The following is a 27,402-nucleotide window of genomic DNA, read 5'->3' on the forward strand; positions in this document are numbered from 1 at the left end:
CAAATGCACAGTGCCAATCACAAATTGTACACCTCACAATTCGTTAGGGATTTCGATCAAACCATGAACACTATCCTTGTGGACAATCTAGCAGAGCAAAGAGCTAGATTTAAATCTTGTTACTAACTAGACCGAAAACAGGGCACACGAGCTGCTGTAGTACACATGTTGTGTGCTTAAAACTTTACCCCTGCACTGACATACAGTATCTGAGTATCACTTATTAACATACAAATTGTACTACAAAATCGTGAATCTTTGAAAAGGTCAGTGAGACAAAACGTAATGGACATCAATAAGGTAATGATGTGAAGTTCACATCGCATTTTCTGGACCAAAAATGTTTTCTTTCAGCACACAAAGACAGTATGCGAAGAGAAATTGCAACAGGTAGCTAGGTGATGAACTTTTACCAACCAATTGCTGCTTTATTCAACAATACAAGTCATACAAGTATGTAATGAATACAAAATTACTCGTACAAAGAAACAGCTATAGGGCATGAAAAACAAATGTAGATTAAAATAAAAGCGATACATCACAACATTTCAACAGTAAAAGACTTGAAAAGTTTGTTAAGAGATTGATTAGACAGCCTTCTCCTCTATTTGCATAGAGACAACAGGACAAATACAAATGGATAGTAACACATACCTTTGGGACCCACAGGATATATATACAGGTATGAGTGTGATTGCCACACATATATTCACAATAAGTAAACATGGACAGCTGTTGTAATAGTTGCTAGAGCAATTACAAACATGTCAGTGTGATCGAACAGCACTTATAATTGCTTTTGTGCGATTGATCCACATTTTGCCCAGAAACGAAGCAACGGTACTTAAAAATGCCAGATTCAAGTCCAATATAAGTATCTGAGGGCAGTTTCGCTACTTCGAGCACCCATCAGCCTATTTAATCCATGAATGGCAAATGCCGTCATATCCAAAGCAGGCAAAGAAAATGTGACCAACAGATTTAGGGGCAACATTACATATTGAACAGACATCATCTTTGTCAGGGACCCACCTTGCAGTAAAAGTAATTAGAGGCAGTGTACCAGTCCTAAATTGGAAATATGGGGCCAGAAAGTTTACTTTAGAGCTTTCAGTAGTAGAGCAGCCTCAATCCACCTAAATACTGGGGTAAGATTAAGCTTTGGGACACCCCATTCCTCATCCTCATTACCTACATCTCAAGAGTCATCATTATCTAAAGGCTCAAACATGGTATTAAAATTGCACCTGAAATCAAACCTTGATTAAAAGTATGAGCTGACAAGAATTCCTCCAAAGCTGTGTGAGATCTTAGGCCACCCCTGACACCTCTGGAATATATATTAAATATATTGGTAGCCATTAACCTCTCTCTTGCAGCCATGAGGCTAATTGACAGAATATCTGGATATTCAGTGTTGAGCCATTGGATTTTACAATCTAAAGCCATTCTAACCCAGATGGTAAGACCCCAAGAAGGCCAGCCAGCCAGTCCACGGATAGCAGGAATAAAATAATAGAAGTTACCAAGTTTGAAAACAGGTTCCACACTCCAGGTTTCTTGGAACAAACATATGTCAAACAGCTTAATAAAACAATCCCAATCAGGAAGAGGGATTTTAGATGTCAGGCCAGCGACTGATGGAACGTACTAAAAGGTCATCATCTGTATCTAAGGTGATCATATCATGGTAACCAGGTCTTGAAGATGAAGAATGTGGCGTAAAAGATGGAATATCGAACGCTGGACAGGATATATTTAAACAGAGGCCAGTAGCAGCATTTCTTCACTGTTACCTAATTATATGACATAAGGAAGTGGCCGACATTTGTTGTGATAGCTTCAGTGTTTGTAATAATGCTTTCTGGAATCAAACAAATACCATGAAATAAGAACAGATTTAGATAAAAATTCAGAAATATAACATATGCTATTGACTTTGCTGCTTGGTGTGCACACATATAAATTTGTCAGCTTTTATAGCCAAAGTAATTTCCTGTGAGTCCAATATGTTTGTAGGGCAGGTAACTAATACAGTATGGCAAACTGATATTGCAGCATCAGACATGACATGATGTAACACTTCTGCTTTTCACAAACAGAGATGGTTACATGTTCAATGGACAGCCAGCATACTGTATAGCATGATTGACATACCATTGTATTTTGGAGGCTTTCAGTTTTGAGGTGAAGCATTGTATACTTTGAATTCTAAATAACATAAATGGCTACTTTGATCTATGTGGACCTAGAGAATGGTGGCGTCAGCACAAATGTAGCCTCTAAAGATCACACCAAGTTTCCATGTACATCAACAAAAGTGTTTTCTGAGTGATCTTGGATGCAAAGTCGACTGGCAAAGTCTTAAACTCTGTGCCAGCAGTCAGGAAGGGTCTCAGTAACAGCTCTCACAGTCACTGTTATCATGTAGAATGCCGTCATTCTGGGCACACTGTTGCATTTTGGGGCCTTATTTTTTAGCCGGCACCTGGTTACCACCTGCTTTCAATCCATGTTAATTAATGATTCTTAAATACTGAATTTCACTAAATAAGAATTTTGTATTTACCAAATCGGCCTTTTTTGGGCTCCTACATCTCAAAAGCCAAATACCGGTTGGTAACGGCCGAAATTCGGTATTTTTGGCCGTTACTGACCGGTATTTGGCTACCTACATCTGGCCCATAATTTCCTGTCTAAAGGTACTGTAATTAAATCTCAATACGTTGCCTGATAGATTGTGGATTTACAATCACGAAAGTCTCCAAACAACAAGTCTAACTGCATTTTCATCTACCCACTTCCAATAATGGGCTTTCAACAGCCTTGGTGTTAAAGACAGGCTTGAGAGTGGATTAAGCCAATAGTCCCCAAGACAAATGGCTACAAGTAACTTGTGGACTTTTCTCAGCCATGGAATTTTGCAATGTGTCTGTAGGTAGTCACAACATCCCTTAATGTGTCACAATAATATACCAGCTCAGGCTCAAACCACAGCCTCCTCCAGAATAACAAGGTCCGTAGTTAGGCTCTATTGGCCAATAGACATTGTCCATTGTCCATCATCAACTGTTTAAGGGGGTACTTTGTGGTATATCAATCAATTCCTCAAGAAGGGATTTTTTAATTCACTCAGCTAGGAAAGGTCAGAAAACCCCCATAACTCTGAGCCATATAAACAGACACCAATGGCTTTGGCATCATAAATTTGCAAAGGAGGAGCTATGGTTTTAATTAAGGAGCTATTATATTCTCTGACTATAGCTCCTGTTATTTGCCTGTGCTTAAGAGTTAGTAGATCCAATTGAGATTTCCAAGCAAGTTTCGAGGAGCTAGGCACTCCCAGACAACTACAAATCTCTACACTATCAAGTGGCTTGCCCCCTAACTCAGGTCCCCCTTTAAAAGATCTGTACTTGCTAAAGAACATTATCCTTGTCTTCAGGCAATTGATTTCCAATCCTCGAAAAAGAGCAACATTCTGAGAAACTATCTAATGCATGTTGCAAACCACTCAGGGTTTTGGGAATCAATAAGGTCTCATCCACAAAGAGGAGAAGCGCTGTTTAACGACCGCCAAAGATAGAGTGTCAATATGAAGAGAGGACAGATGAGAAACAACACCATTGAGATAAACCAAAACCCCCCTGGTGAACACCCTTTGAGATAGAGAATAGGTCTGGCACTTGTCATTGAGAACCCCAACAAACCTGCGCAAAGTCTCCCTCATGGAGAGAAATCAGGAGTAGCAGAAGTTTGTTGGGAAGACCCAGGCTATTCAAAACTTACCACAGACAGTCAAGCAGGATCAGATCAAATGCAGACTTAAGGTCGACGAAGGCAATATATAGCATACCTCCGCTGACCGCCACAGTTTTTCAATAAAGTAAGGGGAAGCAGAAGATTTGATCAATTGTAGGCACCTTCTTTCGGAAACCCGCCTGAAAGGGGGAAATTATGGCCATTTTCCTCGATCCATGTCTCGATTTGCTTATAATCAATCAGGCAAAAAACTTCTGAATACAGTTGATCAAACTAATCTGCTAGTAGTTCGCAGTGATGAATCTGTCCCCCTTTTGTATATTTGGATGATCCCTGCTCCCTTCCATGAATCTGGGAATGGGGCACCATGTGCAATTACATCTGCCAGCAAGAGGATATATTGAACACATGTATCTATTTCATACAAGATATCAGCTGGTATGCTGTCCAAATCATGGGCTCAACCTCTGATTATAGCACTAAGGACTGACATAACTTCACTCATGGTAACAAATGGAAAATCTATATCAATAAAATCTTCACTTGACTCTCTCACTGAGAAAACTCAGTTCATTCAATAAAACGGGTCCAGAATAAAGACTAGAAAAATGCTCAATCCATGATTGCCGAGCTATATTAATATGCATGGGATCCACAGGTACATCCCTCCCTTGTTTAATAAGGGTCCACATTCTAGTGGAATCTCTGTAAAAACAGGCCTGTTTAAGGTCCTGCCATCTAGCATCATCCCAAGCCTTCTTACCATAGGTTGAGTCCTTTTATATCCCTTCTGTTGATCCACTTGTGCTCTTTGAGGGATTTATTATATATACCAAAAAATAAGGCAATATTTTTTTGAAAAACACATTATGCAGAGCAGTCATGGTCATAAGTCTTCCTGACGGTGGAGAGGCCAACAGACTTAATTTGTTCACAGGGTCCCTTAGAGCCATACTTATTTGGTCCAAGATCAATGGTGATTCAACGACCTGGGTCCATTTGAGCCGTTGCATATCAGTTGTTGGTATCACACTCCTTGTTGTGGCTGTTAAGGAGCAGTCAGTTCTTTTATTTGGGGCAAAGAGAATCCAAGCAAAGGGTCAATGGATCATGATCACTCTCAGTCCCATTTATAACAGACAAATCAATGAGAGATGGCCAAAGATGGAAGTCTAAAAGTATATTATCAATTCGACTGGAATCAAGTGCATTGTTATATGTGCCTTGTTATATGTGCCAGCATCCTGTCTTTTTAGAGAAGACTCTGCCATTAGTGGCTCTCAAGCCAAAAGTTTACTTTAGAGCTTTCAGTAGTAGAGCAGCCTCAATCCACCTAAATACTGGGGTAAGATTAAGCTTCGGTACACCCCATACCTCATCCTTATTACCTACATCTCAAGAGTCATCCTTATCTAAAGGCTCAAACATGGTATTAAAATCGCACCTGAAATCAAACCTTGATTAAAAGTATGAGCTGACAAGAATTCCTCCAAAGCTGTGTGAGATCTTAGGCCACCCCTGACACCTCTGTAATATATATTAAATATTATTGGTATCCATTAACCTCTCTCTTCCAGCCATGAGGCTAATTGACAGAATATTTGGATAGTCAGTGTTGAGCCATTGGATTTTACAATCTAAAGCCATTCTAACCCAGATGGTAAGACCCCAAGAAGGCCAGCCATCCAGTCCACGGATAGCAGGAATAACATAATTCAAGTTACCAAGTTTGAAAACAGGTTCCACACTCCAGGTTTCTTGGAACAAACATATGTCAAACAGCTTAATAAAACAATCCCAATCAGGAAGAGGGATTTTAGATGTCATCATCCGTACCTAAGGTGATCATATCATGGTAACCAGGTCTTGAAGATGAAGAATGTGGCGTAAAAGATGGAATATCAAACGCTGGACAGGATTTATTTAAACAGAGGCCAGTAGCAGCATTTCTTCACTGTTACCTAATTATATGACACAAGGAAGTGGCCGACATTTGTTGTTATAGCTTCAGTGTTTGTAATAATGCTTTCTGGAATCAAACAAATACCATAAACCATCCTCTGGGTCATGAAATAAGAACAGATTTAGATAAAAATTCAGAAATATAAATTACTGAGTAATCTTGGATGCAAAGTCGACTGGCAAAGTCTTAAACTCTGTGCCAGCAGTCAGGAAGGGTCTCAGTAACAGCTCTCACAGTCACTGTTATCTTTCTCCTTACAGTAGTGGCCATCTGAAACAGAGACACTTTCCTTGGTCTGTTAACTGAATTGACTTCTCTATTACATTTTGCAACTCTTTGATTTCTTTACCTCTATCCACAGAGCTCTCTACTCCATTTCATGGTGACGTTGAAGAGTATTCAGATGCAATTGGATTCGACATAATAGCTCGAACCTCCCCTGTTTTATTGTTCTGATCTTTTTTTAAACAATCTTTAAGGTAATCTGCGTATGCCCATATTTTGAAAAATTGGAACTTCTGATCTGTTCAATCGACCGGCTGTTCCTTATTGCATTATGTATATAATCCTGATGGGCATTAATGCTTCTTTAGCATTGCTCGGGTCAGGCCCTCTGCTCCATTTTTCAAAACCTTTAAAATACTGAGAAGAGGTGTGAGTAAGCTTCTTATCTGTTTGGATCTCCCTCCACCTCTTTTTAACTCTGGTGGTTATCACAAATACTTTTGGGTATTTACCCAGTCTCACTTTGTTGGGAGTCAGGCTACAAACTCTGGGCCTCTATTTCTGTGCCTTGAACTAACTACCACTGGGGTGAGACTGTAGATATTTCCTATTAGGGATCACACACATATATTCTTTTAGTTACTGTTTTGCTTACTACATTTAGAACTTTTTTTGGTAGTCAATTAAGCATGTTCTTTTATTCAGTTTAGGTATAGCTGATTATTATCCTTGTTGGATCGAGTATTTCTGATTGCCTGTATGTATATTGCTTCTAGTACTTCTCAAGGGAAATTATGTAGTGTGCACCCATTGATAGTCCTCTCTGAAACTGACCATCGTGCCCTGAAGAAGGTCCTGGACCTACTATTGGCCAATACCGAAACTTGCGTCGGCACAGATGCATGGTGTAACATGAATGTTTGTAATTTTTCTAAGGGATCAAGTATGAGAAAATGTCTTAGCAACATATAAATGCACATATAAAACAGTATTCTTCCTACCAGAGCTAAATGCCTTGAGACAAAGTACATACAAGGCCAGATGGACTGTTGAAAATATTTTTGTGTATGTAAACTTATAACTATATATGTCACTTTTCAGGTTGCCCATATTGATTTATATAGGGATTTCTGCCTTAAGTGGTACATGATGTGGGATTAGTGAGATTGTTGGTTGAGGTGTGTGTGAGTTAGTTTGAATGTGGTGGAGAGAGAGAGAGAACTATTAGGGAAAGAAAAAATACAAAAAGAATAATGAAAAAAGAAAAAACATGAAATACGGTTTTTGTCTACTAACTGTTTTATTAACTATCTATTATATATTATATTTTTGATATGATATTTGTTTGATTCAATAACTTGTAAAAAGGACTCCTAATATAATGTAGTGTATCTTTTGAAGTCTCAATCCAGGACTAAGTTTACTCAATTCTTTATATTTTAGTGAGATATTTCTGCCCTTATATTAGTAAACAGGAGGTAGCCCGTAAACCACAGAGACACTGGGGCAGTACCCTATATCAAACAACAATGTATCAAACATGGGTATCATTTAGGGAACAAATAAAGGTAGCATAATCAATTGCAATGGATTCAATCCGAATGTGGAGAAACACAGGGAGATATATGCATGTAAAGGGTGCTTGTATTGGAATCAATTAAAATATGTTGGATATATTAAACATCATATATACAAGCACATGGTAAGGTAGCACTGTGTTACATTAACAGACATGTAACCAACAGGATACTGTGCACAAGTGCTTGTGAAGTTTGTGACGGCGCAAGTGGCATGTGATGTGGTATATAAAGCGATGGTGATGGGTGCGACGAAGAACAAAGTAAAACAACCAGTAGTTTACATATTCAAGACATCCAAGCAATGAATGATATAAAAATTACAGAAGCAATTGGGTAGGGTGTGCGTAAAGAGGGGCGCCAGAAGTTACGCTGTTGAAGTCGACGGCGTTTCGGCCTTCGCAAGTGTAGGCCATCATCAGGACTGGTTACACTTAAATTAAAGGCAGTGCTAAGGGTAAAAGAAAACGACCCTCAGGGTGGTGTGGACCACGGAGGGACAGGAAAGAGAGATGAAAAGAGAGGAAAGGTGCTGGTGCTTATGTTGGAAGTTAACATAATGGTGGTAATTGCCGCATTGCTGGTTGTGGAGGAAGTGTGTGATGACTAAAGCGTGGCGTCAGGAAAAGCGCATCAAGGACCAAAGTTGTTGCGTTGGGTATAAGAAGAGTTAGCCCGTTACTAAGGGACAGAAACGAGAGGACCAGGGATGCGATATGCCTAATGCCGAAGAGGCTAATTAATGACCAGGTCATTGGTGATGCAAGGCAGCGTGTGTATGATACGTGTCTGTCTCGGATATATGCCGCGTGATTGAAATTGGCAGTGCCTACTGCCAACTTCACACTACGGCAGTGAACATCCACAGGACCCGACCTGTTCCTTGTGCCAAAATTGAAGTTCATGCATCCAAAGCAAACAGTAGGTCTTCACGCAGACTTGAGAAGGTAACTGTTCAGCAGAATGAACCTGGTTCCTGTTAGCTGACCCATACTCCATCATGGTTGGCCTGAAGTTGTGACTTTCTTCGGGACCGTAGTTACCAAATGACAGTGAGTGTGCCTTGTGCTTTTTGGTGCTATTTTCACCAAAAAATTTTAAAACTCACATCTCCAGTTTTATTAATTTATTGTTTATTATTTTTATGTGGTATTTTATTTATTAAAATATACCTTATTTTTCTAAATTCTTGTGGGGTTTTCCTTGTGTGTTTTTTTTACTGTAGTACTGTTTGAGTGCTGCAGAAATACTTCACACATTGTCAGACTGCTTTTTTGCCTCTCTATCACAGGGTTCAATCAATCAATCAATCAATCAATCAATCAATCATTTGTAAAGCGCACTACATACCCGCGAGGGTCTCAAGGCGCTGGGGAGGGCGCTACTGATCGAACATTCAGGTCTTGAGTATCCTCCTGAAGGTCAAGCAGGTCTTGGGCCTGTCGTAGGCTCAGTGGGAGGGTGTTCCATGTCTTGGAGGTGAGGTGGGAGAAGGATCTCTCACCGGTGGTCGTTCTTCCGATGCGCGGGACGGTGGCGAGTGAGAGGGCGGCGGAGCATAGCTGGCGGTTGGGGATGTAAAAGGAGAGCCGTCTGTTGAGATAGGCTGAGCCAGTCTTGTGGAGTGCCTTGTGTGCGTGGGTGAGGAGCTTGAAAAATATCCTCTTGTTGACCCGGAGCCAGTGCAGGTTTCTCAGGTGGGGGTGATGTGGCCGTAGCGTAGTACATCGAGGATCAGTCGTGCCGAGGTGTTTTGGATGCGTTGAAGTCGTTTGATGAGCTTGTTCGGGGCTCCCATGTAGAGGGCTCTTCCGTAGTTGAGTCTGCTGATGATGAGGGCCTGGGTGACTGTCTTTCTTGTATCTGTAGGGATCCATCTGTAGATCTTGTGGAGCATGAAGATGGTGTTGAAGCAGGTGGAGGAGACGGCATTGGCATGCTTGGTCATTGAGAGCGTTGAGTCGAGGATGATTCCCAGGTTGCGTGTGTGGTCGTGGCTGCCCCCAGTGCCATCGGCCACCAGGAGTCGTCCCAGGCTGAAGGGTAGGAGTTGAGGATGAGGACCTCCGTCTTGTCCGAGTTCATCTTCAGACGTCTGGTCTTCATCCAGTCGGCGACGACCTTCACTCCATCGTGGAGGTTGGCCTTGGCTGTGATGGGGTCCTTGGTGAGGGAGAGGATCAGCTGAGTGTCGTCGGCGTAGAAGATTATATTGAGGTCATGCTGTCAGGTTACGAGTGGGAGCAGGGCCATGCAAATATTGAGCAGCGTTGGGCTGAGGGAGGATCCCTGGGGTATGCCGCAGATGATCTCGGAGGCTTTGGAACGGAAGAGGGAGGTGGATGCTCTGGGTTCTGCCGGAGAAGAAAGAGGTGGTCCAATCCAGAGCCTTTTCTTGGATCCCTGCAGCGTGGAGGTGTGCATGTAGTGTGCGGTGGCAGACAGTGTCAAAGGCCGCAGAGAGGTCTAGGAGGATGAGTGCTGCGGTCTCCAGCATTGTCCAGCAGGGTCCTGATGTTGTCGTGGTGGCAATGAGGGTAGTCTCGATGCTATGGTTGCTGCGGAACCCTGACTGGGAAGGGTCCAGGACTCTGTTTTCTTCAAGGTATCGGGTTAGCTGTCTTTTGACGGTTTTCTCGATGACCTTGGCCGGGAAGGGAAGAAAAGAGATGGGCCGGAAGTTCTTGAGTTCTCTTGGGTCTGCGTTAGGTTTTTTTAGTAGGGCGTTGATATTGGCATGTTTCCAGATCTCTGGGAAGGTTGCGGTCTTGAGGGAGAGATTGATGACGTTGCGCAGGTGGGGTGCAATGCTCTGTTGAAGATGTGGTGCGCGAATGGGTCCGACGGAGAGCCGGAGTGGATTGAGCGCATAGTATTGATGATGTCATCGATGCTCAAGCTGGCCCAGGCTAGCAGGGGGTTATGATCCATGGTGTACGGAGGGTCTGTTGTGTTGCTGTCTGTTGGGGCTGTCTGGGTGTTGATGCTGTCATGGATGTCTGCTATCTTGCGGTGGAAGAAGGTGGCGAGGGAGTCGTTGGTGTTGGAGCTGGGGTTCGAGAGTTCCTTCATGATGTTGAAGAGCTCCTTGCTATTGTGTGCGTTGTTGTTGAGGCAGTCTTTAAAGGAGGTCCTCTTGTTCGCCTGGTGAGGTGGTGGAGGTTGCGGATGACGTCCTTGTGTGCTGTGTGGCTGTCTGGAGTTTGTTCACTGTGCCAGTTTTTCTCTAGTTTACGGCAGGCTTGCTTGAAGGCTAGGCGTTCTGGGGTGAACCAGCTGGCCCTCTTACTGGTGTCTCTGAGGGGGAGTTTCTTCAGCGGGGTGAGGGTGTTGGTGCAGTCCTCGATCCAGCTTCTGAGGCTGTGGGCAGCGTTGTCGGTGTTGGAGGGTTCAGTGGGTGGGATGAGAGTGAGGTTTGCGTGTAGTTGGTCTTTGGTGATTTTGCTCCAGCAGCAGCGGGGATCTGTTGGGTGCGGTGGCGTGTGGTGGATTTCTGGAAGGCGAAGTGGATGCAGCGGTGGTCGGTCCAGAGGAGTCCGGTGATGTGGCTGATGGAGACGTACGGGCTTGAGGAGAAGGCTTGGCTGAGCGTGTGGCCGGCGGAGTAGGTGGGCATTGTGACTAGTTGCTTCCATCCGAGGAATGTTAGGTTATCGATCAGGGTTGTGGAGTTGTTGTCGTTCTTGTTCTCAAGGTGAAAGTTCAGGTCTTTGAGGAGGATGTAGTCGGTGGAGGTCAGGTCGTGTGTGCTGATCGAGTCGCTGAACTGGGGGCGGGGGTGGTAGACGAGGGTGCCTCTGAGGGTGGAATTAGGGTCGGTGTGGATCTGGGAATGCATGTGTTTGGCGGTGCTGAGCTCGTCGTCAGTGTTAGTCGAGACCCTGATTCTGTTCTTGTGGATGATGGCAATTCCTCCTCTGATTCCGTTGGTGCGGTCTCTGCGGGTGATCTTGTAGCTTTCTGGGATGGCTATGACAATGTCGGGTGCGGAGGAAATGTTAAACCAGGTCTCTGTCAGAAAGGTGACGTCCGTGGATGTTGTGTCGAGCAGGTCCCAGAGCTCGACGGCATGCTTGCATGCGGAGCGGGTGTTCAGTAGTATGTATTGGAGGTGGTTGTGGTCTTTCTTGGCGGGTGGTTCGTCGGCTCTGAGGCTGGTGTAGCTACAGTTCCGGCAGGTGAAGGTGCTGTGTATGCGTTTCAGGGCGGCATTGAAGTAGGTGTGGCTCTGTCCAGAGTTGAGAGTGTGCAGAATGCTGGCGTCATAGTGGCGGCGGTCGTCGAGGCAGGTGCGGGCCAGGGGTTATGGCCGTGGGCGCCGTCCAGGCACGGACGGGCGCAGACTGGCTCGCCTTAGGCAGCCTTCTGTGCGCCAGTGGCGCGGCCGCGCAGCGGCTGGCATATATGGGAATGTGGGAGGGAGGAGCAGCTGGGAGGCAGGGGCAGCGAATGGGCAGTGGGCAGTCAGGGGGCGGGCCACAGGGGACGCAGCGGCGAGGGCGGTGAGAGACAACAAAGGTAACAGAAGGGCACAAAAATTGAGGGTAAAACGAGTGTCACAGTAGGCAAAAGGGCACAAAAAACAAGTGGAACAGAGAGCAGAAATGCACAAAAAACTAGGGAAAAATGAGTGGAACAGAGGGTAGAAAGGCACAAAAACAAAGGAAAAATAAGTGGCACAGAGGGCAGAAGGGCACAAAAAACGAGTGGAACAGAGGGCAGAAGGGCACAAAAAACAAGGGAAAAAAGAGTGGAAGAGAGGGCAGAAAGGTACAAAAAACGAGGGAAAAACAAGTTGAACAGAGGGCAGAAAGGCACAAAAAACTAGGGAAAAACAAGTGGAACAGAGGGCAGAAAGGCACAAAAAATTAGGGAAAAACAAGTTGAACAGAGGGCAGAACGGTTAGAGAGGCACGGGGCAGCGAGGGGAACAGAAGGGAAAACAAGGCAGAGGCACGGGGCCAGCGAGGGGTACAGAAGGACAAACCGGGCAGAGAGAGCATGGGGACAGCGATTGTTTTCGTTAGCCTAGTGCATATTTGGGTGCTAGTTCAATCTTCATAAATGTGCGTTAGACTATAAACTGATAGGGAAGATAATAGCTAGCAAAAATGTTGGTATTAAAAAACACTCTGCTTTTCCTCTGGCACAAATGGCATACACCAGTGTTGGTTTGGAGAGATATCTCCTTGTGAATCCTTTCCCGCAGTGCCACTTGCAGAGTGTGTATATTATGATTCAACCTTTGAACATCTCTCATGCATTTTGGCCTCTCACAAGGGAACATATCTAAAAAATATATTTTTAAATTAGTAGTAAATTGAAAGCATGTATCATTACAATATGAACACTGGCAGTAATTCGGGCTGGCCATACTACTATTGGTGGTTATGGGGAGCGCTACTAACGATGGTGAGCGTGATGGGTGTGGGTGCTTAAAGTGACTGGGGGCTCTGGTGCTAATGGTGACGGGAAGTAGGGCTACTAATGGTGACTGTTGGGACACTGACACTGATGGTAACAGGGGGTACTGTTAGTAATGGTGGCTGAAAGCACTAGAACCAATGGCGAATGGAAGGCACAGAGTGATTGTGACTTGAGGCAGGACAGCTGATGGTGACTGGTAGGCACAGAGTGATGGTTACTGGGGCACAGGATCTGATAGGAATTGGAGGCAGTGCAGGTGATGGTGAATGGGGTCACTGGAATTGATGGTGACTGGAAGCAGTGCTGCTGATAGTAAATGGCTAGGTGCCACCGAGAGTTAAGGTGACTGGGGGCACCGTAAATGATGGTGACTGGAGGCAGAGGTACTAATGGTGACTGGGGGCAATGGAACTGATGGGAATGCGGTACTGATGTTGGGTGTGGACCTAGTAGTGATTGAGACTATAGAATAGTGTTGTTGTTGTAACTGGTGGCACATATAAGGATTATGGGTGAAGTGGTATATAATGTGATTAGATGCACAGCCCACAATTGTGACTGGGAAGTGGGGTAATGATAGTGACTGTAGGCATTGCTGGTGTGAATGATTAGGGGCACTGGCAGTGAGGTAACTAGAGGCACCGATGAAAGTGGCGTGGCACTGACGGTGACTGGGGTACTGGTGATGGTGTTGGAGAATTATCACTGATGTTCACTGGTGTCCCCGATAGTGATGGTGAGTAGGGGTACAGGTTCTGATAGTGACACCAGTTGCGATGGTGTCTGGGGACCATTGTGATTACGATGACAGGTGACAGAGGTACTAGTGGTGACTGAGGCAGACATGTTAATGGTGACTGGAGGTAATGGTACTGATAGCAACACTGCTTATCATTGTGACTGCGGACAATGGCATTAATGGTGACTGGGGATAGTGGCACCGATGCCAATGTGGGCTGTGGTACTGAGGAAGACTCATGGCTGTGGCAGTGATGGTGATCTTGGGCACTGGTACTGCTGATAAGTGTTGGTACTCATATAATAATGGCATTGGTACTGAATATGCATGGGGACACTGGTTCTGCAGGTTGCTGAAGGTACTGGCAATGCTGGTGACTGGGGCACTTGCACTGAGAGCCCTGTGTTCTCTAGTACTGATAGTGATGGTGACAGTGGTACTGGCAGTCTTAGTGGGTTGCAACTTTGGGGACTGGAACATCGGCACTGACAGTGACTTTGGACTACGGTGCTGATTGTACTTTGGGGCACGGATACTGATTATGACAGGACTGGGGACAGTGGTACAGATGATAAATGGGGGATTTATAGCAATGACGGCTTGGGATCTCTGTTGCTGTGATTGAGGATTCTAGCTGGTAATGATGGTGAGCGGGTGTGCCGGGACTGGTTGCAACTGGAGGTAGTGGTACTGAAGCTCAGTGGGTACGTTAGGTACTGATAGTGGCATTGGTAGCATCTGTAACTGGAACCACTTTTAGTGATTGTGACAAATGAAAGTGGGGACTAGAGCACTGATGAATTTTGATGTCTCTACATCGATATTGGTCTTCTGTGTTCAGAATAGTTTATTAAATTTTAAGTTAACAAACAGACATTACAAAAAATAGTACAATAAAAGTACCCACTTAGAATATATGAAGATTATCAACAACAATAACATTTTACCAGGTACATTATAATATAATATATTGTTACAGAATATTAAAAAGGGAGGGTGAAAAAACAAGTATACATATGTTATTAATTATCATTAAAATAGAACTACTATTGATTAGAAACTATGCAAGAATATCAATAAATGCATAACTAAGACAGATAATTATCAGTAGGTTTCCAGAATAAATTATAAGAATTACAATTATGAATAACACCATTCAAGGATGAATGGGTTACTCTTCTACTAAAAATAACCCATGACCACCAAACATGAACAGATAATAATGAAACGTCTTTCCAATATGAGGATAATGGATTTTAAAGCTGCTAATAACAGGGAATTAAAAAGTTTACCTTCTAATAGCTAGATTCATGAAAGAAAAATCGGCTCGCAAAGGGCCGGATTCTGCAAAACTGGACCTTTGCGAGCGCAAGTTTTGCATTTGGGATTCATCATCCCAAATGCAAAAATCGCTAATTGAAAAATCGCATATTTGCGAGGAATTGCATTTAAGTAATCTCTATTTGAGATTCCGTAAATGCAATTCATTATCCATTTATTATTTGCGAATTCGCTATTTCTAGCCCCTATTTACCGCGAAGTGTAACTTCGTGGTAAATAGCGAAATCTTAGAAAAATGCACTTTAGTGCATTTTTCTAAGTGGTATGTTACAGACACACATGTCCTACATCAGGCTACATTTACATTTCAGGGGTGTAACAGGGTGTCCATTGGACACCCCTGCACCCTTGAAATCGCAAAATCAAAATATTAGCGATTCGCACATTGATATGTCTTCCCATTCATTCCTATGGGCCTTTAAGGGAGTTATTTCTTATTTGCGATTAGCAATTAGCTAATCACAAATAAGGAAGCTGTAGGAATCGCAATAAATATTGCGATTTCTACATGAATCCCGTTTTGCGAGTCTGTAATAGCGATTCCTTATTATTCACTATTACAGACTCGCAAAACATGCCGATGATGAATCTGGCTGTAAGTCAGTTAATTGTTGAGAAAGAACGACAGATTTACAAATTAGCAAATGAAATTATAAATCATTATGAATATTAAGTATTTTTTTATAACATCCCAAACTTCATTTCAAAATTTAAATATGGAAGGACATCCCAAAATCATATGTTTTTAAGAACCAGTATGCAATTTACAGTGCCATCACTTTGAAATCGAAAGGAGTTTAGCTTGAAACAATCTCAGTGGAGACTATAGACCATTATATAAAATATATGATTTGTGAGGTAATGATAGAGAAAGCTCATTATTCCAAAATATCCAAAGCACATTAATGTTGTTAGCTTTAAATGTAATCATCTTTTTATACAATAGTGAAATCCCATGCGGCAAAGTGGAGAGAGTTTGAATATAAATTGATAAATCTGATTTAGCATTGAAAGGTATATAATGAGGAAATGTATCTAAAATAGAATTGCATACAAATTCATATTTGATTAAATCAGAGGAAGGTAAATTACATTTTCTCTATAGAGCATCAGAAGCGATAAAAGCATTGTTATAATAGATATCTTTGAGGCAAAAAATACCAGCTTTAAACCATGAATGCCAAAATCTAACATTTTTAGTAAGTTTTATGCTTGAATTATACCATAACGACATATCTTCAGTAATGGACATGGGTGATTGAAAAATTTAATCAAAAGCATGTAATATTAACTTAGGGGATTTTAAAATATTAGATTTATTAAAAAATATTGAATTATTAGACATAGTTAACAAAGAAGGAAAAGGATCAAATAAACGCTTTTCTATAGAAAGCCATGTAGGGGGGTTAATCAAATGAGAATGATTAAACCAAAGAAAACTTTGCTTTAAAATAAAAGCTTTTTGATAACAAAAAAAATCTGCTATACTAAAACCTCCATTGCATTTAGGCAAATTTATTTGTTTATAACTAACACGAGGTGCTTTATTACTTCAAAGAAATTTAGAAAGGAGTCAACTACATCTTTTTAAAACTTCATAGGAAATTGGGTAGGAATCATGGCTAGGGAATAAAATATTTTTGGTGCTACAGTCACTGTAATGGAGTCCATTTTTCACCTCCACGAAAGATGAAGTGAAGACCTTTTAAATATTTTATCCTTAATGTAACTTAAATTAGAATCACAATTTAATGATATAGTAGTTTTCATTAAAAAGATACAAATAAAATGCCTAGGTATTTAAATATTTCTCCTCGCCAAATGATATCCTTCATGGGCAATATATCTGGTTTGTAATGAATATTTATAGGCAACATGTCAGTTTTATTAGTATTTAACTTATAACCAGAATGTTTGGAATAAGATAAATAATCTGAAATAAAGGCGGGAGTGAGAAGATAGAATTACTAATAAATAAAAGTACATCATCTACATATGGTAATGTTTCAACAGCAACCTCCTTAATATTAATACCATTGATATCATTACATTTCCTAATGGAAATAAGCAAAGGTTCAATAACAAGAAGAAATAGAAGAAGAGACAACACTGTGTGGTACCTCTGAAAAGAGAAAATTGATTTGAAGTTTGGCCATTAATAAATAAATGAGGTGTAGGAGAAGAATAAAGAGCAGATATCATACGAATAAATATATCACCAAAATTAAATGCAAATAAAGTAGGAAATAAAAACTGCCAATGAACGTTATCAAAGGCTTTTTCAGCATCTAATGCCAACACTCCTGATGATAAAGATAGTTTGGATCCTTGTTCTATAACATTTAATAATGTTCTTGTATTATTTGCAGAATATCTATTTCTCATAAACCCCGACTGAGCTGGATGAGTTATAGAATCTAAAACAGAGGTTAAACTTGTTGCAAGTATTTTGGCATAGAGCTTACTATCTTGATTTAATAAGGAAATAGGATGATCATTTGAAACAAGTGTAGGGCCTTTATTAGGTTTGGGTAATACAACTATTAAAGCTTCCGTAAAAGAACCAGTTGTAGTCCCATGAGGCACAGGGTCAGACTGATTTGCATATGGCCAAGTCTGAACTGGGGCGGTGTAGAGTGCAAAAAAACAATGGATTTGGGTCCAGATCTCTGTACTGGGGTGAATGTATGACATTGTTCTGCATTCTGTCCATCAACTGTGGTTTTTGCATTTGTCACCCCAAGTGGGATGGGTATGCTCAGACGTGAGTCCCATGCTCTCCACACCACTGGATTCAAGCAAGCCGGGCTGAAGACGGCTGGAATGCCAGAAACTGGTCATTGGAAGCTTGTTTCCGGTCCAGGGAAGGCATGGTTTGGCAGTTCGAGCTGGACTGTTCCCATGAGGCACGGGGTCAGACTGATTTGCATATTGCCATTTAATGAACTGGGGTGGTGTGGAGTGCAAAAAAACGATGGATATGGGCCCAGATCTCTGTACTGGGGTGACTGTATGACATTGTTCTGCATTCTGTCCATCAACTGTGGTTTTTGCATTTGTCACCCCGAGTGGGATGGGTATGCTCAGACGTGAGTCCCATGCTCTCCACACCACTGGATTTAAGCAAGCGGGGTCGAAGACGGCTGGAATGCCAGAAACCGGTCCTCGGAAGCTTGTTTCCAGTCCAGGGAAGGCATTGCTTGGCAGTTCCGGCTGGACTGTTCCCATGAGGCACAGGGTCAGACTGATTTGCATATGGCCATTTCTGGGGTGGTGTGGAGTGCAAAAAAAGGATGGATTTGTGCCCAAATCTCCGTACTGGGGTGAATGTATGACATTTTTCTGCATTCTGTCCTTCAACTGTGGTTTTTGCATTTGTCACCCCAAGTGGGATGGGTATACCCACACGTGAGTCCCATGCTCTCCACACCACTGGATTCAAGCAAGCCGGGCTGAAGACGGCTGGAATGCCAGAAAATGGTCATTGGAAGCTTGTTTCCGGTCCAGGGAAGGCATGGTTTGGCAGTTCGGGCTGGACTGTTACCATGAGGCACAGGGTCAGACTGATTTGCATATGGCTATTTAATGAACTGGGGTGGTGTGGAGTGCAAAACAAAGATGGATTTGGGCCCAGATCCCTGTACTGGGGTGAATGTATGACATTGTTCTGCATTCTGTCCATCAACTGTGGTTTTTGCATTTGTCATCCCGAGTGGGATGGGTATGCTCAGACCTGAGTCCCATGCTCTCCACAACACTGGATTCAAGCAAGCCGGGTCAAAGACGGCTGGAATGCCAAAAACCGGTCCTCGGAAGCTTGTTTCCGGTCCAGGAAAGGCTTTGCTTGGCAGTTCGGGCTGGACTGTTCCCATAAGGCACAGGGACAGACTTATTTGCATATGGCCATTTCTGAACTGGGGTGGTGAGGAGTGCAAAAAAACGATGGATTTGGGCCCAAATCTCTGTACTGGGGTGAATGTATGACATTGTTCCGCATTCTGTCCATCAACTGTGGTTTTTGCATTTGTCACCCCGAGTGGGATGGGTATGCTCAGATGTGAGTCCCATGCTCTCCACTCCACTGGATTCAAGCAAGCCGGGCTGAAGACGGCTGGAATGCAAGAAACCGGTCTTCGGAAGCTTGTTTCCGGACCAGGGAAGGCATGGCTTGGCAGTTCCGGCTGGCCTGTTCCCATGAGGCACAGGGTCAGACTGATTTGCATATGGCCATGTCTGAACTGGGGTGGTGTGGAGTGCAAAAAATGATGCATTTGGTCCCAGATCTCTGTACTGGGGTGAATGTATGACATTGTTCTGCATTATGTCCATCAACTGTGTTATTTTTTCATTTGTCACCCCAGTGGGATGGGTATGCTCAGACGTGAGTCCCATGCTCTCCACACCACTGGATTCAAGCAAGCCGGGCTGAAGACAGCTGGAATGCCAGAAACCGGTCCACGGAAGCTTGTTTCCGGTCCAGGGTAGGCTTGGCTTGGGAGTTCGGGCTGGACTGTTCCCATGAGGAACAGGGTCAGACTGATTTGCATATGGCCATGTCTGAACTGGGGTGGTATGTAGTGCTAAAAAACGATCAATTTGCGCCCAAACCTCTGTACTGGAGTGAATGTATGACATTATTCTGCATTCTGTCCACCAACTGTGCTTTTTGCATTTGTCACCCGAGTGGGATGGGTATGCTAAAACGTGAGTCCCATGCTCTCCACACCACTGGATTCAATCAAGCCGGGCTGAAGATGGCTGGAATGCCAGAAACCGGTCCTCGGAAGCTTGTTTCTGGTCCAGGGAAGGCATGGCTTGGCAGTTCGGGCTGGGCTGTTCCCATGGGGCACAGGGTCGGACTGATTTGCATATGGCCATGTCTGAACTGGAGTGGTGTGGAGTGCGAAAAAACGATGGATTTGTGCCCAGATCTCTGTACTGGGGTGAATGTATGATATTGTTCTGCATTCTGTCCTCCAACTGTGCTTTTTGCATGTGTCACCCCGAGTGGGATGGGTATGCTAAAACGTGAGTCCCATGCTCTCCACACCACTGGATTCAAGCAAGCCGGGCTGAAGACGTCTGGAATGCCAGAAAACGGTCCTCGGAAGCTTGTTTCTGGTCCAGGGAGGCATGGCTTGGCAGTTCGGGCAAGACTGTTCCCATGAGGAACAGGGTCAGACTGATTTGCATATGGCCATGTCTGAACTGGGGTGGTATGTAGTGCAAAAAAACGATCGATTTGAGCCCAGACCTCTGTACTGGAGTGAATGTATGACATTATTCTGCATTCTGTCCACCAACTGTGCTTTTTGCATTTGTCACCCGAGTGGGATGGGTATGCTAAAACGTGAGTCCCATGCTCTCCACACCACTGGATTCAAGCAAGCCGGGCTGAAGATGGCTGGAATGCCAGAAACCGGTCCTCGGAAGCTTGTTTCTGGTCCAGGGAAGGCATGGCTTGGCAGTTCGGGCTGGACTGTTCCCATGGGGCACAGGGTCGGACTGATTTGCATATGGCCATGTCTGAACTGGAGTGGTGTGGAGTGCGAAAAAACGATGGATTTGTGCCCAGATCTCTGTACTGGGGTGAATGTATGATATTGTTCTGCATTCTGTCCTCCAACTGTGCTTTTTGCATTTGTCACCCCGAGTGGGATGGGTATGCTAAAACGTGAGTCCCATGCTCTCCACACCACTGGATTCAAGCAAGCCGGGCTGAAGACGTCTGGAATGCCAGAAACCGGTCCTCGGAGGCTTGTTTCTGGTCCAGGGAGGCATGGCTTGGCAGTTCGGGCTGGACTGTTCCCATGAGGAACAGGGTCAGACTGATTTGCATATGGCCATGTCTGAACTGGGGTGGTATGTAGTGCAAAAAAACGATGGATTTGCGCCCAGACGTCTGTACTGGGGTGAATGTATGACATTGTTCTGCATTCTGTCCACCAACTGCGCTTTTTGCATTTGTCACCCCGAGTGGGATGGGTATGCTAAAACGTGAGTCCCATGCTCTCCACACCACTGGATTCAAGCAAGCCGGGCTGAAGACGTCTGGAATGCCAGAAACCGGTCCTCTAAAGCTTGTTTCTGCTCCAGGGAGGCATGGCTTGGCAGTTCGGGCTGGACTGTTCCCATGGGGCACAGGGTCGGACTGATTTGCATATGGCCATGTCTGAACTGGAGTGGTGTGGAGTGCGAAAAAACGATGGATTTGTGCCCAGATCTCTGTACTGCGGTGAATGAATGACATTGTTCTGCATTCTGTCCATCAACTGTGGTTTTTGCATTTGTCAGCCCGAGTGGGATGGGTATGCTCAGACGTGAGTCCCATGCTCTCCACACCACTGGATTCAAGCAAGCCGGGCTGAAGACGGCTGGAATGCCAGAAAACGGTCCTCGGAAGCTTGTTTCCGGTCCAGGGAAGGCATGGCTTGGCATTTCGGGCTGGACTGTTCCCATGATGCACAGGGTCAGACTGATTTACATATGGCCATGTCTGAACTGGGGTGGTGTGGAGTGCAACAAAAACGATGGATTTGGGCCCAGATATCTGTACTGGGGTGAATATATGACATTGTTCTGCATTCTGTCCATCAACTGTGGTTTTTGCATTTGTCACCCCGAGTGGGATGGGTAGGCTCATACGTGAGTCAAATGCTCTCCACACCTCTGGATTCAAGCAAGCCAGGCTGAAGGTGTCTGGAATGCCAGAAACTGGCCCTCGGAAGATTGTTTCTGGTCCAGGAAGGCATGGCTTGGCAGTTCGGGCTGGACTGTTCCCATGAGCCACAGGTTTAGACTGATTTGCATATTTCCATGTCTGAACTAGGGTGGTGTGGAATGCAAAAAAACGATGGATTTGGGCCCAGATCTCTGTACAGGGGTGAATGTTATTACATTGTTCTGCATTCTGTCCATCAACAGTGTTTTTTGCATTTGTCACCCTGAGTGGGATGGTTATGCTCAGACGTTAGTCCCATGCTCTCCACACCACTGGATTCAAGCAACCTGGGCTGAAGACGGCTGGAATACCAGAAACCGGTCCTCGGAAGCTTGTTTCCGGTCCAGGGAAGGCATGGCTTGGCAGTTCGGGCTGGACTGTTCCCATGAGGCACAGGGTCAGACTGATTTGCATATGGCCACGTCTGAACTGGGGTGGTGTGGAGTGCAAAAAAACGATGGAATTGGGCCCAGATCTCTGTACTGGGGTGAATGTATGACATTGTTCTGCATTCTGTCCATCAACTGTGGTTTTTGCATTTGTCACCCAGAGTGGGATGGGTATGCTCAGACGTGAGTCCCATGCTCTCCACACCACTGGATTCAAGCAAGCCGGGCTGAAGACGGCTGGAATGCCAGAAACCGGTCCTCGGAAGCTTGTTTCCGGTCCAGGGTAGGCTTGGCTTGGCAGTTCGGGCTGGACTGTTCCCATGAGGAACAGGGTCAGACTGATTTGCATATGGCCATGTCTGAACTGGGGTGGTATGTAGTGCAAAAAAACAATGGATTTGCGCCCAGACCTCTGTACTGGAGTGAATGTATGACATTGTTCTGCATTCTGTCCACCAACTGTGCTTTTTAGGTCTCGCGACCTATCGATGTGCGCAAGCGCATCGAGCGGAGCGAGAATTCAAGTGGCGAAAACATCGTGAAACCAAAGGGCTTTCAGCCCCGCGGTTTTCATGCAGTTCCCGTGTACATGCATGCGCATCGCATGCAAGCTCAGCCTCTCGCATTCCCAGGCTCTCCCGCCCTCCATCCGGCATCAGGCTTCTCCTCCCCTAGCAGCACTCCTCCCACACCAGCAACTCCCCCCTCCCACACCAGCACCTCCCCTCACTCTCCCCGCAAACACAGCCTTGCCGTAGCAGCACTCCTCCCACACCAGCACCTCCCCCCTCCCACACCAGCACCTCCCCTCTCTCTCCCCGCAAACACAGCCTTGCCCTAGCAGCACTCCTCCCACACCAGCACCTCCCCCCTCCCACACCAGCACCTCCCCTCTCTCTCCCCGCAACAGCACTCCTCCCACACCACAGGGAGGATTCAGCAGCCGCTCTCACCAGCTTGTGGCTCTTGCAGGCAGTCTCCTCTAATCAGGCCCGGCCGATGCACCACGCTCCTGATTCAGCCTTATTGCAGGCCTCACCCTGGCCTCATGTTGTCTGCCGCAGAGAGCTATCGGCACTCCGCATGTTCCACCCAATGCAGGGAGGCAGCAGATCCAGATCACCAGGGCGAGCCAGTCATCTCATCCCCAGTCGCCAGCAAACCGGTGGAGTTTCCGGGGTGCCGCACCAGGGGGCGCCCTCTCAGCCAGGCACTCAGAGTGAAGGCCAAGAGCCGGGTCGGCACTCCCAGGTTTGTGTGTGACCCCAGCCGCCGCCTCCCAAGCCACACCACACCGAGGATACAGCAGCTGCTCTCACCAGCTTGTGGCTGTTGCAGGCAGTCTCCTCTAATCAGGCCCGGCCGATGCACCACGCTCCTGATTCAGTCGTATTGCAGGCCTCACCCGGTCCTCATGTTGTCTGCCGCAGAGAGCTATCGGCACTTTGCAGGCAGTCTCCTCTAATCAGGCCCGGCCGATGCACCACGCTCCTGATTCAGCCGTATTGCAGGCCTCACCCGGGCCTCATGTTGTCTGCCGCAGAGAGCTATCGGCACTCCGCATGTTCCACCCAATGCAGGGTGGCAGCAGATCCAGATCACCAGGGTGAGCCAGTCATCTCATACCCAGTCGCCAGCAAACCGGTGGAGTTTCCGGGGTGCTGCACCAGGGGGCGCCCTCTAAGCCAGGCACTCAGAGTGAAGGCCAAGAGCCGGGTCGGCACTCCCAGGTTTGTGTGTGACCCCAGCGGCCGCCTCCCAAGCCACACCACACCGAGGATACAGCAGCCGCTCTCACCAGCTTGTGGCTGTTGCAGGCAGTCTCCTCTAATCAGGCCCGGCCGATGCACCACGCTCCTGATTCAGCCGTATTGCAGGCCTCACCCGGGCCTCATGTTGTCTGCCGCAGAGAGCTATCGGCACTTTGCAGGCAGTCTCCTCTAATCAGGCCCGGCCGATGCACCACGCTCCTGATTCAGCCGTAATATGTACAGTATCAAATCCCACTTTATCCATGGTATGAATGCGCTGGTGAAATACACTGGATTTACAAGAGAAGATGCTATCACATGAGGTATCAGCTAGTAAAATGCAACTTTTCTTTACAGTGACACGCCACAAGACCCTAAAAGTGGACCGCAATCAGCTTTCACTAGAATAGTAAATTTAAAAACAAGTATGCATGATGTTATGCAAAGCAACAGAAGCAAGCACTCCGGTAGCAGTGTGCTATCCCTGGGCCTTTGCAGCAATATTAATAAAAATTAAGCAAGTGTGGGAAGCAGACATGCGGGGATCATGACAAGTGGCGAAGCAAGTGACCCAGTAATAGTCTTTCAGACACGCAACGCCACTCACACCCACGCAAGCCCACTATCACCCACGCAACGCCACTCACCCAAGCAACACCACTCACACACGCAACACAACTCACCCACGCAACCCCACTCACACGCAACGCCACTCATCCACGCAACGCCACTCATCCACGCAGCACCACTCATCCACGCAGCACCACTCATCCACGCAACACCACTCATCCACGCAACGCCACTCATCCACGCAACGCCACTCATCCACGCAACGCCACTCATACATGCAACGCCACTCACACACGCAACGCCAGTCACACACGCAACGCCACTCACACACGCAACGCCACTCACACACTCAACGCCAATCACACACGCAACGCCACTCACACACGCAACGCCAATCACACACGCAACACCACTCACGTTGCCAATAGGTCTCGCAGTAGGAAAGTTGGAGCCATTACAATTGCAAATAACAATGCCTTTTATTTTTTTTTCATTTTAAAAACATAAAGGGCTTTGTCATTTACAAAACTAATAGCTCCAACTTTCCTACTGCAAGACCTATTGGCAACACCAGTGCTTGTTGCATTTGTCACCCCGAGTGGGATCGGTATGCTAAAACGTGAGTCCCATGCTCTCCACACCACTGGATTCAAGCAAGCCGGGCTGAAGACGGCTGGCATGCCAGAAACCGGTCCTCGGAAGCTTGTTTCCGGTCCAGGGAAGGCTTGGCTTGGCAGTTCGGGCTGGACTGTTCCCATGAGGAACAGGGTCAGACTGATTTGCATATGGCCATGTCTGAACTGGGGTGGTATGTAGTGCAAAAAAAACATGGATTTGCTCCCAGACCTCTGTACTGGGGTGAATGTATGACATTGTTCTGCATTCTGTCCACAAACTGTGCTTTTTGCATTTGTCACCCCGAGTGGGATGGGTATGCTAAAACGTGAGTCCCATGCTCTCCACACCACTGGATTCAAGCAAGCCGGGCTGAAGACGTCTGGAATGCCAGAAACCGGTCCTCGGAAGCTTGTTTCTGGTCCAGGGAGGCATGGCTTGGCAGTACGGGCTGGACTGTTCCCATGGGGCACAGGGTCGGACTGATTTGCATATGGCCATGTCTGAACTGGAGTGGTGTGGAGTGCGAAAAAACGATGGATTTGTGCCCAGATCTCTGTACTGCGGTGAATGTATGACATTGTTCTGCATTCTGTCCATCAATTGTGGTTTTTGCATTTGTCAGCCCGAGTGGGATGGGTATGCTCAGACGTGAGTCCCATGCTCTCCACACCACTGGATTCAAGCAAGCCGGGCTGAAGACGGCTGGAATGCCAGAAAACGGTCCTCGGAAGCTTGTTTCCGGTCCAGGGAAGGCATGGCTTGGCAGTTCGGGCTGGACTGTTCCGATGAGGCACAGGGTCAGACTGATTTACATATGGCCATGTCTGAACTGGGGTGGTGTGGAGTGCAAAAAAACGATGGATTTGGGCCCAGATATCTGTACTGGGGTAAATATATGACATTGTTCTGCATTCTGTCCATCAACTGTGGTTTTTGCATTTGTCAGCCCGAGTGGGATTGGTAGGCTAAGACGTGAGTCAAATGCTCTCCACACCTCTGGATTCAAGCAAGCCAGGCTGAAGGTGTCTGGAATGCCAGAAACTGGTCCTCGGAAGCTTGTTTCTGGTCCAGGGAAGACATGGCTTGGCTGTTCGGGCTGGACTGTTCCCATGAGGCACAGGTTTAGACTGATTTGCATATTTCCATGTCTGAACTAGGGTGGTGTGGAATGCAAAAAAACGATGGATTTGGGCCCAGATCTCTGTACAGGGGTGAATGTTATTACATTGTTCTGCATTCTGTCCATCAACTGTGTTTTTTGCATTTGTCACCCTGAGTGGGATGGTTATGCTCAGACGTTAGTCCCATGCTCTCCACACCACTGGATTCAAGCAAGCTGGGCTGAAGACGGCTGGAATACCAGAAACCGGTCCTCGGATGCTTGTTTCCGGTCCAGAGAAGGCATGGCTTGGCAGTTCGGGCTGGACTGTTCCCATGAGGCACAGGGTCAGACTGATTTGCATATGGCCACGTCTGAACTGGGGTGGTGTGGAGTGCAAAAAAACGATGGAATTGGGCCCAGATCTCTGTACTGGGGTGAATGTATGACATTGTTCTGCATTCTGTCCATCAACTGTGGTTTTTGCATTTGTCACCCCGAGTGGGATGAGTATGCTCAGATGTGAGTCCCATGCTCTCCACACCACTGGATTCAAGCAAGCCGGGCTGAAGATGGCTGGAATGCCAGAAACCGGTCCTCGGAAGCTTGTTTCCGGTCCAGGGTAGGCTTGGCTTGGCAGTTCGGGCTGGACTGTTCCCCTGAGGAACAGGGTCAGACTGATTTGCATATGGCCATGTCTGAACTGGGGTGGTATGTAGTGCAAAAAAACGATGGATTTGCGCCCAGACCTCTGTACTGGAGTGAATGTATGACATTGTTCTGCATTCTATCTACCAACTGTGCTTTTTGCATTTGTCACCCCGAGTGGGATGGGTATGATAAAACGTGAGTCCCATGCTCTCCACACCACTGGATTCAAGCAAGCCGGGCTGAAGATGGCTGGAATGCCAGAAACCGGTCATTGGAAGCTTGTTTCTGGTCCAGGGAAGGCATGGCTTGGCAGTTCGGGCTGGACTGTTCCCAAGGGGCACAGGGTCGGACTGATTTGTATATGGCCATGTCCGAACTGGAGTGGTGTGGAGTGCGAAAAAACGATGGATGTGTGCCCAGATCTCTGTACTGCGGTGAATGTATGACATTGTTCTGCATTCTGTCCATCAACTATGGTTTTTGCATTTGTCAAACCGAGTGGGATGGGTATGCTCAGACGTGAGTCCCGTGCTTTCCACACCACTGGATTCAAGCAAGCCGGGCTGAAG

This window comes from Lissotriton vulgaris, chromosome 8 (assembly GCF_964263255.1).
Source record: "Lissotriton vulgaris chromosome 8, aLisVul1.2, whole genome shotgun sequence".
Classification (NCBI taxonomy): domain Eukaryota; kingdom Metazoa; phylum Chordata; class Amphibia; order Caudata; family Salamandridae; genus Lissotriton; species Lissotriton vulgaris.